This window comes from Trachymyrmex cornetzi, unplaced genomic scaffold (assembly GCF_001594075.2).
Source record: "Trachymyrmex cornetzi isolate Tcor2-1 unplaced genomic scaffold, Tcor1.1 scaffold83, whole genome shotgun sequence".
NCBI lineage: Eukaryota > Metazoa > Arthropoda > Insecta > Hymenoptera > Formicidae > Trachymyrmex > Trachymyrmex cornetzi.
Genome location: NW_017300169.1, coordinates 1164886 through 1181796, shown reverse-complemented (window position 1 = coordinate 1181796; position 16911 = coordinate 1164886). Strand labels below are relative to the sequence as shown.

The 16911-nt window shown below is 37.9% G+C and overlaps 1 protein-coding gene and 1 long non-coding RNA gene across 3 annotated transcripts in view; one reads left to right on the top strand and one right to left on the bottom strand.

Moving 5' to 3' along the window:
* The window catches only part of LOC108768768 (uncharacterized), a 20483-nt gene extending 14487 nt beyond the window's left edge, over nucleotides 1–5996 (bottom strand). Inside the window, exons 1-2 of the long non-coding RNA XR_001940505.1 lie at nucleotides 5984–5996; nucleotides 715–717 (exon numbers count right to left, since the gene is read on the bottom strand). This is a non-coding gene — a long non-coding RNA (uncharacterized LOC108768768). The remainder of the gene's footprint in view (nucleotides 1–714; nucleotides 718–5983) is intronic.
* Nucleotides 1–16911, top strand: part of LOC108768767 (LIM domain only protein 3) — a 120369-nt gene that overhangs the window by 2321 nt on the left and 101137 nt on the right. The window lies entirely within an intron of this gene.

The window sequence follows — 16911 nt, the reverse complement described above, 5'->3', positions numbered from 1 at the left end:
GAGGCGCGCGGGGCCAGAGCGATTACGTTTCCCAAACCCCTCGCTCTCTCGCGCGACCGAGTCACCGGCACCACCATCCACCACCGTTTTGCTCCCTACAACCCCCGCGCGAATCTCCAGCCCCGCCCGCCCTCGCCCGTCTCCTCGCGCGCGCCTCGTCCCACCGGACCCTTTACGGCGCCCGAACAACCCTATTCGTTTGTTTCCAGCCCGTATGTACACGTATACGGAGGTATGCAATTTCGGTGTCGGGAATGCGCGCTACCGGACGAATGACCGATGTATCGTGTATCAATATATTAGAGCTCTTACAAAAGAAAGAAAAGATAGTTACCCCTTCGAAAAATCGGTAAGACATAACTGAGGATCGAAAGAATACTTCGTCGAAATGTACTTAAAGATTATACCTTTACGAAAAGCGAATACTGGTCAACTCAATCCTTCGTAAGTACACATATATTTACTTTGTAGGTACTCTGGATCTTTTTTGTTCAGCTGAAATTTTTTTAAGTGTTCTGGGCTTTCAAAAAAACCTAGAAAAATTCAACATTTCTTTTCAACATCTCTGGCAAATAGTTCTTCATTGCCAAATAGTTCCTCAACTCAAATGTTAAAACCTTTATTTAATAAGGTTTGAGGAATATGCCAAAAAATTTGAGAGTAAAATTTCGCCTGCAATGGATAAAAAAAGATGTATCTATGAAGGGTTAATACCTACTGACCTATTTATTACTGAAAAATAGTAATTAATTATTTGAAGCACTAAAAGCACAGGACAGTGTTTTTAATACTTAAAATAAATAATATTAATTACTATTTTTCAGTTCTATTGAATTGTATCAATACCTATTAAACCAATATTAAATTTCTGTAAAAGTAGTTGACGTAAACTGCGATTACTCTATATTATAAATATTAGATGTCATAAACATCCTATTAAAGTTACATAAAAATTTAATAAATAAAAGTTAAGTTATGTGATTCAGATCATAAGATTCATTTAATGCTACGCGAGTTAATTTTCACATCTCGTGTTATTTCAAAGATTTTAGAAGACTGTACAAGCACAGACGATGTAGGATGTTCCAAATCTAAACCGTTTATTCACAAATTTCTTGGTCATCAACAATTATCTTTCCTTTAACAAACATTAGGACTGTAATTGGAGTTATAAGCTATTAATAATATTTTCTTCAGTAGAAAATAATGAAAATATTTTCACAAACACTCCAGATATACTATAATGTCTTAAAAGCGGAGAATGAGATATTCGATACGAGTGCGCCAATACGGTATTTCGTATTAGCGCCCCTATTACTCTTCCGCTATTACGGTTACCAGGCGACGTAACGTTCTCCGATAACGAAGCACACGAGTGCATACGGGCACGCGGACGAGCGGACGAGCGGACGAGCGGACATATCGGAACGCAGACTCGTGGATCCGAATCCGGGCGGCATGCTCGGGGCGCAGTTATGCTGAAAATCTTGACTGGAGGACCCTTTCGCATACCAATCGCCCGGGCCAATCCGATCGAGGATGCATCCGTAGGCACGCCGATCGGAGACGCGCTAGTCGGCCAGTCGGGTAACCAAATGATGCATATCTCTCCTCGATCCGTCGTGTCCCGAATGTCTCGACATGTTGCACGCTCCCGTTCGCAGGAACGAGGGGAGGACTGTCTATGGTGGGTGGGCGGACTAGCTCGAAAGCCGTAGGTGAGGAGGACCAGCTCGGGGAGGGCCCGAGCGTATGGTTGCGATGAGGTTGAGAGTTTGCGGCCGGATGCCAGTCTGACCATGTCTCTACCGGCGCGTTACTTGCGAGCTCGTCAGCCTCTCGCTCCTAGACGCATCCTCGCCAGAATCCGAGCAATGCGGCTCAAGAGTCCGCGCCGGCGCTGCAGCTGCACTCTAGGATGCAGCTCTCGGCTAGCTTGGCGGCTATACCGGGCGCGATCCTCGACGGGGATTGGCCGGTCGAATATCATCGAGACGGGGCATTGGGGTGGTCTTCAGTGGCTGCCGGTATGCGTGGTAATAGGAGGATCTTCGCCACGATATCGGAGGAAAATTGCGAGCCATCGTAGATGGAAACAATAACGCGAGAATGTCTCATTTATATACTCTAGTTTTTTTTTCTTTTTCTTTTTCATTCAATATTCTCCTCTCCTTTGTCTCTCAGTAATATTTAATATGAGATAAAATATAAGAATGCATTCTATATATCAAGTGGTATTTAAAATAAATATGAAATTAGAGAGAAGATTTATATTTATATTTTATATATATATATATATATATATATATATAGAAATGTTGATTTTATATATAAATTTCGCATTTAGCGGTCTAAAATCTGGTCAACGACGCTTTAAAATTCAATGTTATACATCAAATTCGTTGTTATAATTGTGAAATTTGCATTGCCCGCTGTGCATTACATTAATAATTGGGTCGACTCTGTTTAAGCTTTTAATCAAGTACTGACAAAATGCGCGCATTGTGCGTCGATCGCGCAGTATTCCCTCTCGCTCAGTGTGTAAACGGAGGCGCGTCGAATGCGGCTTTTGCAAATGAATTTTTCGGGGCACGCCATCGTTCCGCGTTGATACGTTTGCATCGCGGTGATTTCGCAGGGCACCGAGCTATATAACGCGCGAGGGGCCGCGGGTAACGAAATTCCCCCGATGCGTGCATCTCACGCATTCCGCAGCGAGATTGCGCAAAAATCGGGCGAAACAAACGCAACTAATTTAACTGCTTTCGAACAATTAATCCGAAGCATTTAATTTAATTGCGCCGCAGCCCGTCGAGTCCGGCCAACAGCCAGTCGGAACAACGACCGGCGCAAAATCCGGGACGGAATTTTCAGCTCGGCGCGATGGCTCGAATTCTTTGGCGCGTGTAAAACAAAATAAAAACATTTGACAGTTGAAAGTTGACCCGGAGAAAGGCGTGCTTGTTGCAATATCGACATTTGAGATTTGATACGATCTATTTGGTAAAAATGTCTCATGGAATATTTGAATGGTCGTATAAATACTTTTTCCCTTTATTCGTTTTATAAATGTCAATTTAATTTGTTTTTTTTTTTTTAGATTATATAACGATGTCATAATATTTATCTACCAAAATGTCGAAAGAACTTTTTTTCGTAATTTCCAAATTAAATTGCATGTTTTAATAAGTCTCAAGTTAAAATTTCATACAAGTGGTACACTACAGAAAAATTTATTACATTTTTGGCTTGTCGATTTAACTTGTAATATTACTTTAATTTGTAGAATTAGCTTCAATTTATAGAATTGTGTTTCAAGACCGGCTGATAATCGGCGCGCCAGTTTCTTTAACTGGACATTGGAACTGGAAATTGGAAAAAGTCATATAAAAATATTATTAGGTATCAAGAGGCGCCTTGACCGAATATAGTCTGCTTCGTTTATTGGCATTGATTTCTTTTTTTTTTTTTTAATTTAAATGAACATAAACAGGCATAAATGTTAGTAGCTATAAACGTAAATGCTCTCGTATGAGGATTAAAAAAGAAGAACGATTGATAAAGTAGATAAACGTGGAGAAAAAGACAAGACCGACGAGACGATACGAGGAGGGTGCGCTATGGGTGGATGTAATTAATAGCAAACCCGTATAAATCAGAGACAGGTTGGATGCACGCTGGTACGCGGCGTTACCGATGCAGGATTATGCCCAGAGGGGCAGTTACCCCACGACTCGCTAATTTTTCACACAGCCGCCATAATGGTCCGGGCTAATTACTGATTTTTATCAACGCGAGTTGCTTCCGCACTCGTGTGAGTGCGCTTACGTACGTCGGTGTGACCGAGAGGTGTAAAAAGAGGAAGGGCTTGCGGTGATAAAATACGGCGAGGAAAAAATGCGATTCGAGGTTCAACAGATCAAAGTCGATTTCACAGAGCAATACATCCAACTCAGAGTGAGCTCTATAGTATAGTAGAGTCAATCATCGAGAAGTCCTTCATCGAGAATACCTTTTATCCCAATTCCTAAACAATGACACCCTAACAAGGATTGTACTGTTTTCTTTGTCAGGGATTTATTTATTGGTTAATGCTGTTTTCCTGCCATTTCCTACTAAAATGTAGGAAAATGTTGGAAAGACAAGTATTTATATACTGCTAAATTTGTAATGTTAAATTATATACAATTTAAGTTATTTTTAACTATTTTTATAGGTCGCCACTACCCAATATGTCGTTAATTTAACTAAAATACTGGAATCAAATAATTTAATTCAAGAAAATGTTTTAAATTTAAATTAAATTTAGTTTATTATTTATTAACACATTTCGTGCTAATTTTAAATAACTTGACTACTATACCATGTAGGTCACTAATGACTCGCGATATTTCTATTTGTGTTTGTTATATTTATACAATAACATGTATTCCGTAATGGTTAAAACAATGTAAAAATTATTATTAAAGAAGAAAGCCTCTAATGCACCAATATGCATATAGAGGCTTTTTTCTTTAATAATAATTTTTATAATGCATCACATATCATCATTATATATCTACGTATAATATCAAAAATTATTTCATAATTATATTTTTTTATAGCCAAAATATCAAACGACCTGTATGGAAAATCCAGTGTGGGTCACCGGAACGTGTTAAGCTCATTCTACAATAGCGTAAACATAGTTGTAAGTAATTATAAAAATTGACCAATCACTGTCGAATATGAAGAAAATAATCTACTGTGATTAATCAATTCTTACGACTATAACCACTTACGATTACATTTAACCAATTGTGAAATGAGCTTAAAATGCATACGTTAATTTACTTTTGACGTTGTTTAATTTGAAATAATCACAGAAATAGATTTACATTTTGACACACATGGAAGTGAAAAATAACAAAATATTATTTAAGAAATTACCCGGATTATTGTTGCTTCTTTAATATCTCATAGTGCCTTTCTTTTCTCCATCAAGCCAGTTTTCTATTTATAGAGGGGAAATATTCTATAAGGAAGTTTATTAAAGTTTAGTATTGATCACTCCAGTATATATACTTATAAAGCTCACCTTATACGTCGCCGCAAATAATTTTGTGCCACTACGAACGACTATTTTTTTAAGGTATATCTCATAAAGAACCTAACCTAACACTATCACATCCCAATAAAATCGGCGCTCGTCGTCTCCGTTTACATTACATAATTTGGCGACATTTCATAGCGACGGGAATATGCAAGCTCTTCGTCGCGCTACAGGTCGCTCCAAGTTTCGTGCACCAGGCAGAGATATTCCTCTCCCATTTCAGTAGAAACAGCTAACCAGCCCCAGACGCCTATGTACTTAACGTAACCCATGTAAGCTCACGCTAGAACAAATTTACCACCAAGCTACTCCCTCGTCCCCCTCGCCCCGCGCCATGCCTTCGCCGAGAGCTTCGAGTCCCTTCTCACCCCTCGTAATTCGCCCTCGAAACACCGATGCTATGAAGTTGTGTTGAACTTTTCGCGAGCATAGTTTGCGGAACACCCTCGGGTGACTGCGAGCGCTTACCTTCGTTCGTGACATGTATCTACAGAGAGAGCGTCTGACAGTGGGAAGCGGGAAAGCAGGGGAAACGGAAGGTGAGTCAGGCAAATTTTGGTAGAAAAGGAGTGTTCCGTCATCGCCTAAAAAGGCGCGAATTTTTACTGAGAGTTCGCTAGATCGGCATTAACAGCTACCTGTTGCCTACCTCCGCAATATTTCGATCGAATCGTATCGATTTATGATATATAGAAAGAATAGTTTTATTGAAGTATCTGAAAATGTAACTAGATATATCTATAGATCTAAAAATAATTTTGTTTACCTATCAAAATAATTATGTATTATTATGACTATTAAAATAATTAGAACGTTCAAGATAGTTATCAAAACTCTTGCTAGAATATCAAAACTCTTTGCAGCATTTCACATCATGCTTGAGTTTCCTACATAATTAGTTTGATGGTCCAGTAAAATTATTTTCAGATCTGTATCTACATGAAAGAACGATTTTGCTGGAGTATCCAAAATATTAACGAGATACAGATCTAAAAATAATTTTGATGGATTGCCAAAGTAATTATGTAGGACGTTAATAATAAAGCTAGTTATTAGAATATCAAAACTTTTTGCAATATTATTCATTATGTTTGAATTATCTACGTAATTATTTTGATAATTTAACAAAATTATTTTCAGATCCGTATCTATCTAAATTTTTTTATACTTCAGCAAAATCTTTTTTTCCATGTAGCTCAATAACTTGATGGACTATATATGACTTCGACGATTCTTTAACACATTCATTCAATTATAAATCAAGTATGGTTTATTAATACAAAAACTCAAGATTCGCATAGTCACAAGAATTTTCGTGCTCGGAGATCGAAAAGTTTTCTCACGATAAATACCAGAGAATTGCGTCGAGATGTATGAACTCACACAGCTTGTGTTCCTTCGTCTCAAACTTTCTGTTTTTTTTTCTCGAGTCTGTAGATCCTAACTAGTACATACGCACGTTGGCAGCTAAAATGGTACACGCGTTAGGAATTCTCGGCACGGCAGTCGGAGCCAACAGGCTCCGCAGAAACTTACGGGCCAACTTTGAGGGGGGTATAACGGCATTACAACGTTATTAGATTTACCGCAAGCACCTACCCGGAGGCACTCCTGCACATTACCCACATACCCCTACCGAAGTATAAGTAACCCTAAGCGTCCCATAGAACTCACCTCGTGGCTCCTCTACCGCCGTGCATTAAATTATGCGCGTGCGCCCAATACTGCGAGTTACTTCGTTTGTTTTTCATATTAATTTCGACGAATATTCATAGAATTCTTTAAGCGAGAACAAGACGAAATTAATCTTTGAGATATCGCTTTTTTATTTAAAAAATGTGATTTTTGAGTTATTATCATGAATAAGTTAGATAAACATTATCTTATTAGTTATCAAAAAGCTTAACTAGCTTAACTTCATAAAATATTGTCAATACTGTCACAACTCAAAAAGTAATTTTAAAAATGGTGAAACAAAAATGGTATTTGATCATGTTGAGAATATAATATTTTTTTGCCGATATTATTTGATTAGTCAACAATTTTTTATCCACCTGAAAAGTACGACTATAGTTTTTCCTCTTTTTGGGGAACGTAATTTTTTTAGTTATACTTTTGAAGCAAGATAATATAGTAAATGTGAAAAAAAAGTGTCACTTTTGAAGCAATAGTGAATGTAAAAAAAGGATACAAATATCTATTATAGATTTTCTACAATAAACCATTATTTAAGCTTAAGTCTTAAGCAGTAAGAAATTGACCGTAGTTGATTATTCTTCTCACATTCGACTGTAATTGGTCAATTTCTTAAGACTTAAAACTTAGGTAGCTTATTGTGGAAAGCCCATTACACTTATTTATTAATTTTATAATAACAATATATATTAGCTTTATATACGTATTTTAGTATACCTATCAATATTTCAATTAGATACCATACATAACAATGCATTTCAAATTATTTGATACATTATCAATTTTTTAACATTTTCGCACATGTCGTATACAAATGCATACCGTTGTAATTTCGCGTAATGATCATTCGCCATAAAAGAGAAAACGACAAAATAATTTAAATGCGCAAGAAATAATTGTGAGAACGGAGATGCGTGTGGCGAGCATAGATAGCGTGGGTGCGAGAAATGTGAGAGAAATTTCGGCGCGGCTAGCTATTGAGTAGCTACCCTTAAGATAAGGGTGAATTCACCCCGTCCCTCATACGTTTCCGCTATCTGACGCTAAACGGCACCGCTGCTCGGTGGCCTTCCACGGCAAAAGGGATGGCCCCGACAGTGCACGGTTCTACATAATACGTTGGCACATTACTGTCGAAGCACCGTTAGATAAGCGGAATTTAGAACGGAGCGAAACAGAATTTTTGTACGGCCGGCATTTGTGAAGGATCGCCGGATCGCCAGATTTGTGTGTGCAGCGCTTTCTCTGTGCGCCTCTTATCCAAACAAATTCACATCCCCGGTTTGGCCGAAGAAGACTTACGTGAGACGGATTGTCAGACATTCAAAAGATTGAATAACATTATCACGTAAGAAAAAGGAAAAATTAACTGTACAATGAGAAGCTATACATAAAATGCAATTAGAATCATCATCTATGAATATATAACACGTAGATTAAAAATGTTTTTCAGTACTATAAAGTACAATAAAAATATTTTATTAGTAACACCGTGATCGTTAAGACTCCTAATCACTCATGGATATTTAGATGGATGTCATGAAGGTAAAAACACAATGAAAATTCTTGCTAGATACATTTAGACAGAAATATTTTTCAATAAAATAATTTTTACATTGGAAGTAAACCGGAAACTTTCCTTTTATTTCGGAATAAAATTATATTTACCTCATTTCGATAGCTATCGTATAGCTTATTTCGGTTTTTTTATTAGACACAATTAATTTTCAAATGTATGCCTTATTGATTACCGGAACATAATTAAAAGAGAAGTATTCGATATATTTCACAAATCCATTCAGTCGATTGCAAATGTGGTTTTGTTAAAAAATATTTACATTTTAACATAATTTGCAAGAATTTTCTTTATGTATTTCTCTCGCGTCTAACATTACAATGAATGACTACAAAATGACTACAATGAATAGCCAGGAGCCTTAAATAAAATATGAAGATATCTTCAATTTAATATGAAGATAGTTTGTCTGACAGTTCGATTCTTATCGCCGAGCTCTCGATGTTTGATGAAATATCATAGCTAGCGACGAAACTGATTTCGAAAGCCGGGAAAGACGAAGCCAACACAACAAAGGCCTTTACATGTCTCACCCCCAACTCATTTAAGGCTAACTGTCCACAACGGGGGTGCAAACTACCCTTATCTGCGGACGTTTATGCCCACGCCTTATCTAGTAGCCCCCGAGTGCCTCGCGCTCGCTAACAACTAGGTATTCTCTCTTCCAAGCCAATCTCCTTTCTCAAACGACCTGAAGTCCCTTTCTCTCTTCTCAAAGACTTGTTTTCTATTTTTTCTATTCTTGCTCAACTTGTAGTTTTATCAATAGTATTCAAATTTTAAAATATCTATTGGTATAAAGATCGTTTTTTTAATTCTTTTGTCATTTTTTTAGCAGAAAAAAAATGTATTACTGTTCAACATAGCTATTATAGACTTATAATTTTCTAAAAGATTAAATTAAACAAAAAAATATCAATGACTAAAAAAATTTAAATAATTTTTAAAACTATCTATTAAATGTGTATCTGTTCCAATCATCCGTTCTAATACAAAATAATATTTTTACGATCACAAAATAAGTAAAATCAAAATAAATATGTTATTTTATTTTTTCTACTTATTATATATTCCACTTACATAATACCGTTTAATGATCCTAATAAGAAACTTGTTAAATATCAAATTAGCGCGATTTAATTCGCTTATTAAAAGACTTTAGTCTACGATTCACAGAGGGAAAACAGAAGACAATCGACGAAGCTTCGATGTTTCTTATCTCGCGTTATTCCTATCCTACTCCTGTCGTTCCGTTTCGCGAACCGAGACGGTTCGTGAACGATGGGAGGGTTTCGCCGCGGTTGCAGGATGTTGCGGTGAAAACAAAGACGTTACTCGCCCCTATCTGAGGGTTGTAAAGTAACCGTCGAACGAGGACGAAACAGGGGCGTAATAAATGAGATAAGCTACGGATAGATTCCTGCGGGAGTGGAAGGCATAATCGATGAGTTTCTTCGTAACGCGATCAACGTCGAGCCTTATCTAATCGTATCGAGGAAAAATTGCTCGTGGTGAACGAATTCGAAGCGACGACGCGATAAATCCTATACAGATCGAGGGAGACGGCAGTTATCACGAGAGCAATTAAAAGGATAGAGAGATTCGTTCATGGTAAATTGACGATACATCGTTGAGGGGAACCGACACAAGCACGGTTTTGCTAAAATATCTAAAAATTTAACTGAAGAGGAAAATAATGTTGTTGAACTATCAAATTAATTACGTAGAAATCTCAAGTATGATAAGCATGCAAAGTTTTAACATTTTAGCAACCAGTTTGAGCGTCATATATAATTATTTTTACAATCTAACAAAATTATCCTGTCAGAAAGGATTTTTGATAACGAAATAAAAAAATATTCTTGACTTAATTTTATCTTATGTAGCATAAAAATAAAACAATATTAAAACTTATTGTTTTGAATCAAAAGTAACTTATTTATTGATTTGTTGTCTCAAGTTAAAAGTAATGATATAAAGTTTATATAGTCTTTAGAACAAATCTTTACCCAATGTGATACAAAAATGATGTTGACGTCATAATATTTAGCGCGAAACCGATGACCAAGATCATTTTATACTAGATTCATGAAATTTTCCATTTAAGAGTAAAATATTCTTCTGCTAACAATAAAATGATCGTCCCTTATATATTCTATTTCATAACAGATCGAAGAATAATATCATCAAACCAGAAAATCTCTTCTATGGGTGTATTTTTTCAGATCTATATCCGACTAAATTTTTAGGTACTTCAACAAAATCATCCTTCCCGTGTAGAACTAGAACGCAGATAAAATAGAATATCCGGAGTCTACGTAAGTGTTATTGAGTCAAAAAGTGGTGACTGATATCGGCGGGCAGAGAGTGCGCTTGTTTGTGGATTGCGTGTACTAGTGCTTGTAATCGTGCGAGGCGCGTAACGTTACAGCGGTCATATTATCGACCGCGCGTCGCATTGTTTTTTTTTCGTTATATTCGCGTGAGTGTCTCCGGATGAAACCATGTCCATCCACATCAGAGTTTCAGCCCGCAGTTTTTTTTCGGACGAGGAACACGCACGCACGTATGCAGCACGCACGCACGCACGCACGCACGCACGCACATACGCGCGCGCTCGGAGAACGTCGGACTAATTGGAAGTCTTAATGGCACTCGACGGTAATAACGCAGTCGGGATCCGGGTGTGTATGCATCATATCGATCAGAATTTGCAACGAACCCCACTCGCTTCCCGAACCCCTTGCACCGCCGATCGTTCTCTCGCGATTTGCCGCCCGTCCGTCAATGACGAATCAACAAACGGGACGGGTTTGATTTCATTCATTAATTCCGAGCGACTTCGCTCGGGTTGATTTCCGTTATATTTTGTAGTTCATTGTGTGTTATAAGAGAGCCAAAAAGAGAATAAGAGCTGAATAGGAAGAGAATCTAGAGAGGACGAAGCAAACGAGACAAAGGGGGTAGAAACATGGAAAAACGGTGAAGAGGATACACTTTTCCGATAAACCGAGGAACCGAATAACGTCTGACAAACAGAGTATTAAATGTACCGCCGGTGTAAATCATCGGGCGATTAAATTACCGACGATTCCTCGCTTCCTTGTTAACGTGTTTTTTTTTCTCGTCGTCACACGACATACAATTTACATCGACATTTCCGACGCACTTGTGAAATTTTCGACGCGCGACCTGTAAAAATATGGAAACCCAAACACAGCAGTCCCGGTTTATTGGCAGTTGGAGTTTCTGTAGAACGTGAATTCATCGAACGATGAGACAAACAGAAGCCGGGAAACGATAACTATCAACGTTCTGGTACGGTTATATCGGTATCCTATATAAGCGGTTATTAGGATAAAAGATACACCAGATGTACGAGTAGGCAGGCTCGTCGGATGAAAGAACGTTCCTAACATAATCTACATTTATAATCTCATTTTTATTATTTAAGTCAGCATCAGATGTATAAATATATGAACATACATTGATTTATTTATTTTCTCGTACTTTAAAAGAGACACACACAGCTAAAAAAATTAAATTTTCCAAAAAAAAAAATTATTTTTCGACTTGATAGAAATTTATTGTCTAATCAAATAACATTAGCGAAACATATTTTTAACATATGTCATTTTTACAACTCTTTTTAAGGAGTTTTTATTTTAACCCCATTTTTTCGAGATGATTTTTTCTTAACTACCCGTTTTCGAATTAATTTTAACGGTTTTTAAATAAAGTTAAGGTCTCCTTAATAGTTCATTTTTAATGGTTCCTAGGGTAATATTTACTTAACTCATTCATGATAAAACTCAAAAATCATGTTTTCTAAGTGTCACTTTTGAAGTAAGGGAGCGATATGATTTTTTTTATCAATTCGAAAATACTACAAAAAATACAACGTATCATATATCCAGGGGGCATGTATTGTCTTTCTTTATTTTAATATCAATGGGTGCTTACTGAGTGCAAGAACAGAGATACAGGGTGACCCAAATCTAGCAAACCATCTTTAGTCTACAGATTTTTCGACCAGTTTAAAATTAATTTGTATTTAAAAAAATGTCGAGAAAAATCAATCACTCCAAAGTTTCAATCATTAATATCAAGAAGCTACTAAAATCTTGTCATCAGCTAATTCTCAAATACTAGAGCTAAATGCACTTGTATGAAATTAAATAAAAATGCAAATTCTATTGTCTGCTCTTACATATCTTTCAGGATTAAATCCTGAAAAACGACCTTTCTTATTTTTGCTTAATCCAGAAATTATTGGTTCCTCATATAAAATGGTTCAACCGTCTCGGAACGTCCTGTACAGCATTGGCGAGGGCTACGGCAAAATGCCGCGAAGGGTGAAGGATCCGTCTTATTGACATCCCGTAACTGTACCGTGATTTAATATAAACTGCACAAAGCGTCTACCTTTGATAGGTAAATATGAAATACTCCGGTTGCGGACGAGTGCCCTTTCGGGCACAGGCTCGCGCTCGAGGGTGCGTTCGATCCCGTTTTCCAACAGGATGCAGGACATATAGACATACCACGTGCCCCCCTGCCGTTCCGACTCAGGAAAATGTTCTCGGGTAAAAGAGCGCGGATGCTTTGAGAACTTCGAAGACTTCGTCGTATGCGTCTTCCTTTCGTCAAGCGTATCGTCTGAATTCTTTCCGTGTGTCTATCTGCCGAAACGAAATCCGCGAGATTGCATCCAGTCGAACAACCATTCGAGAGAAAATTATACGGCAGGAATGCGCTATGACTGTTATATGGGTGATATGCAACGTGTAAAAGTTTGAACTAATATCCAAATAATATAAATAAATATTATATAAATAAAACCTATATTTATATAAAAATATTTTTTAAATAAAAGGTAGTGTTTAATATTTAATGCCATATTGAAAGAAAAGTGTTTGACATTCGTGACTATAATTGGTTAAATAATTATAGTTAAGAACTCCATTTTTATCACATCTTTTTATCTCAAGAGAAAAAATAGTTGTAATTACCATAATTTAATTATAATTATTTTCATTGCTAATATACGTTTTCGATGGAACTATAAATATAATTATTATTATTAATATTACTACTATATAATGTAAGTAGTAGTAATTATGTTTATAGTTTTATCAAAAACATATAGCTAGAACCGAATAAAATGACCGTAAATTAATAAAATTATGATAATTGCAATCTTTTTTTTTCTCTATGCAGATGTAAAAAGCTATAATTATAGCACAAACGGTCTACGAGTTGTGAGGTGACATTTTTGTCCGTCACTGCGTGAGCACGGTTACAGTGTATATAAATTACGTTTATTTATCAACTGTAATACATTTAATACTTGCACGAAAAGAGATGAGAACGAAAATGGGTAAAGATATGTCGGTCGAGAAGAGATCGTTTTATATAATACGGTTCATCCGTCGGCGGGGCGCAATATATATTCTTCTCACCGACGCTCTTTGATCCTTTATTACATTTTTACAAGCGATTACATGGGCCAGCCGCCGGCAATCCTCCGGGACGACCTTATTTCCGCTCCTTACGACTGTCTTGAGATACCGCCTCGCCTTGCCGGCGCGTGCCCATCCCCGAAAGCGTAACGAAGTTTGCCGTGCCGCAAGGACGAAGATATTGTTCTTGTTTATAGCCAAGTTAACTCGAGTCCTGCCCCGCGACTAGGGTTCATTCGCCCTTAATTAAGTTTAGGGGATTATAGAATTGTTCCGCAAAGTCGATTATATTCCTCCGATGAGGAAAAGACAGCGGATTTTGCCGTGCGCGAATACATCCAAAATTGAATTTTCGCAGTACCAGACTCGCGATCGTCGGTTGAAAAAGCACGTAAATCACTGGAACTGATAAAATAATGACTGAAGTCTCTTTTCCCTACCCGTGAAACGAGCTGGTCGATCATAGTTTCGTTCAAATTCTGACAGTTCCCAGAGGATTCATCCTGTAACGCGATCGATTATCCGACTCCCCTCGGCTCGCTGCGTTCCCTCTCATCGAAATTGGAATCACTCACGCGGCGTTTAAGAGCGCGCGGCAAGGAAACCGTCCCCAGCGGCCTTTAATTGGTATCGGCCACTAGTTAGCGCGAAATCATAGCTTTTGAGCGACACACGTCACAGGCAGGCGCGCTCACTCGCTCACTAGCTATAAACGCTCCTGCGAAAGGCATCGGGATGGTTGGATCAACGGCCATGATTATCCCAGACTCGCGGATCAAAGGTGAGCGAGAAAGAGAAAAAAGATATAACGCATGGAGTGCGTATGTGTGTATATGTGTGTGCACGCGCTCTCGCAATTTCAAACAGTCTCTCGCGACTCGATCCTCCGACGTGGCTGGAAGTCCGGCTAGTGAGTCTGAGCGTGCAATGATTGATGCTGGAGCCAGCAGTCGCGCGGGAAGAACGGACGGAGGGGTGGGGTCAGGGGACCGGGTGCTGATGGTCGACGAGGAAGGGAGGAAGAGAGAGAGAGAGAACGAGAAAGAGAGAACGGTGCTGAAAGTGAGGAGGGCCGGAGGATCGGTCCTACGGACTGGGGAAATTTAATTAACGTAAATGCCGCCGCCACGGCCGGCGCTACACGCCGTGTGTGGCAATCGCTCATATGCAACTCAACCCTACCCGCTTTCCTTTCCTCCACCTTCCCGCATAGTCCGCTCTCCTACTCCCCTAACCACCCCCGACACCCTTTAGCCGAGCCGCGCGGTACCTCACCCCAAGGCTTATCCCGCTATCACGTGCATCGTCCTGAACGGCCCAGCTGGGGGAGGTTATTAAACATCTGGGAAAGGGGTGAGGGATTTCTCGATTGTGGGGCAATTGATGGACCTTGAATCGGCCGGCCGCGTTCGATTCGGACACGATTTATAAGCGCGATTGATCGGCGCGAGCCGTCGAAGCGCGCCTCGCGGCGACGGAGGCGGATAAATAATCGGTGTGTAATATCTTTGGTGGAATTCGAGCTGCTCCTTTCCCCCGGGAGAGTTAATGGCCCGGGCTAATATATTCGGTCGACATCATTCCGCTCGCACGGGGCTCGATTTGCCGCACGGGCATGCCACTTCGATACGACGGAACTTCCGATGGCGGTTCACCGTCGCAGGAGGGTCTTTACGGCTATCTGTTGCGGGGTGTATTCCCGAGGTAGAGAAATGTGATTTCGTCAGCCTGGGGTAGAACTATCTTCAAGTATATTCGTTTTATTCGCATAAAGTATCTTAACTCATCTTGTATTCGCTTTCTTCCATCCGTCATTTTTTTCAAGTTATCTAAATTTTTATGAAAATTAAGTGTTTGTAGATTTATTTCGTTTTTGTCATGTCTATTTGCAAAATATAATCTCAAAGCAATATATGTAAATTAGCGATGGCTGGCGAATGGTCTTTTTAACATATATTGAAAACATATATTGAGAAAAAAGTGTTCGATATTTGTGACTATAATAATTATATGGTAAAATATTCATAATTAGGAGCTCCATTTATATAGATGCTCTAATAATAAATAATATTTATAATTTTATATAAAAAGGAAATATATTATAGTCATTCTTAAAAGCGACTTTAGAAAGACTTTTGCTAAAGTATTTAAAAATTGTAGGACGTTCAAACTGATTGCTAAAATATCCAAATTTTTTTACATCATTGCTGATTTTACTTAAATGTCGTACATACTTACTTTAATAATTCAACAAAATTATTTTCAGATCTGTATCTAGCTAAATTTTGAAATATTTCAGTCAAAGTGTTCTTTTCATTGTAAGTAAATTGTTGTCAGGGATAATCATATGTTCTTTTTGATATATAGAGCTATAAATATAATAATTATTATTATTTTACTACTATTATACACAGTTAAATTTATAATGTTAAATTATTATGTTCATTTTAATGATTTCTATAAGTCTTCTACTGTTCCTACTCAACATGTTTTTAATTTAACTAACAATGAAAAATAATTTAACTCAAAAAAGTGCAATAAAGACTCAAGTTATTTATTATTAATTCGATTATTTATTAGATGCATACGTTAATATGGGCGTCGTTCACATTAAAATTAGTCACAAAAATAGATTAATTTGTAAAATGTATTTTGACACACAAGAAAATTAAAAATAAAAAAAATATTTTTAATTTAAGAGGAATAGAGTTACCAATGCTATTTTGATATCTAACAGTATAACAGTAATAACTATAAAAAAATAGAGCTCCTAACCATAATTATTTTACTATGCAATTATAGTCACAAATACCAAACACAATTCTCTCAATGTACTTATTAAAAAAATGATGTAAAATTCTTCATTCAGTAAAACTGGGTTGGTGAGCCAAGAATCTGTCAAAGCGACTTATCCTAAGCCGCGTGAGATAACCGAGTCGCATTGGTACGCATATGAGTGAATAGGAGAATACACGCGGGGGGAGGTGGAATAGAGCGGGTGAGACGGGCCGCTTGGTGGTGTCGAGGGTGACCAGGGGGTTGATGGAGGCGAGTAGCGCGGCGGCGGCGGCGGCGGGGGGGGGGGG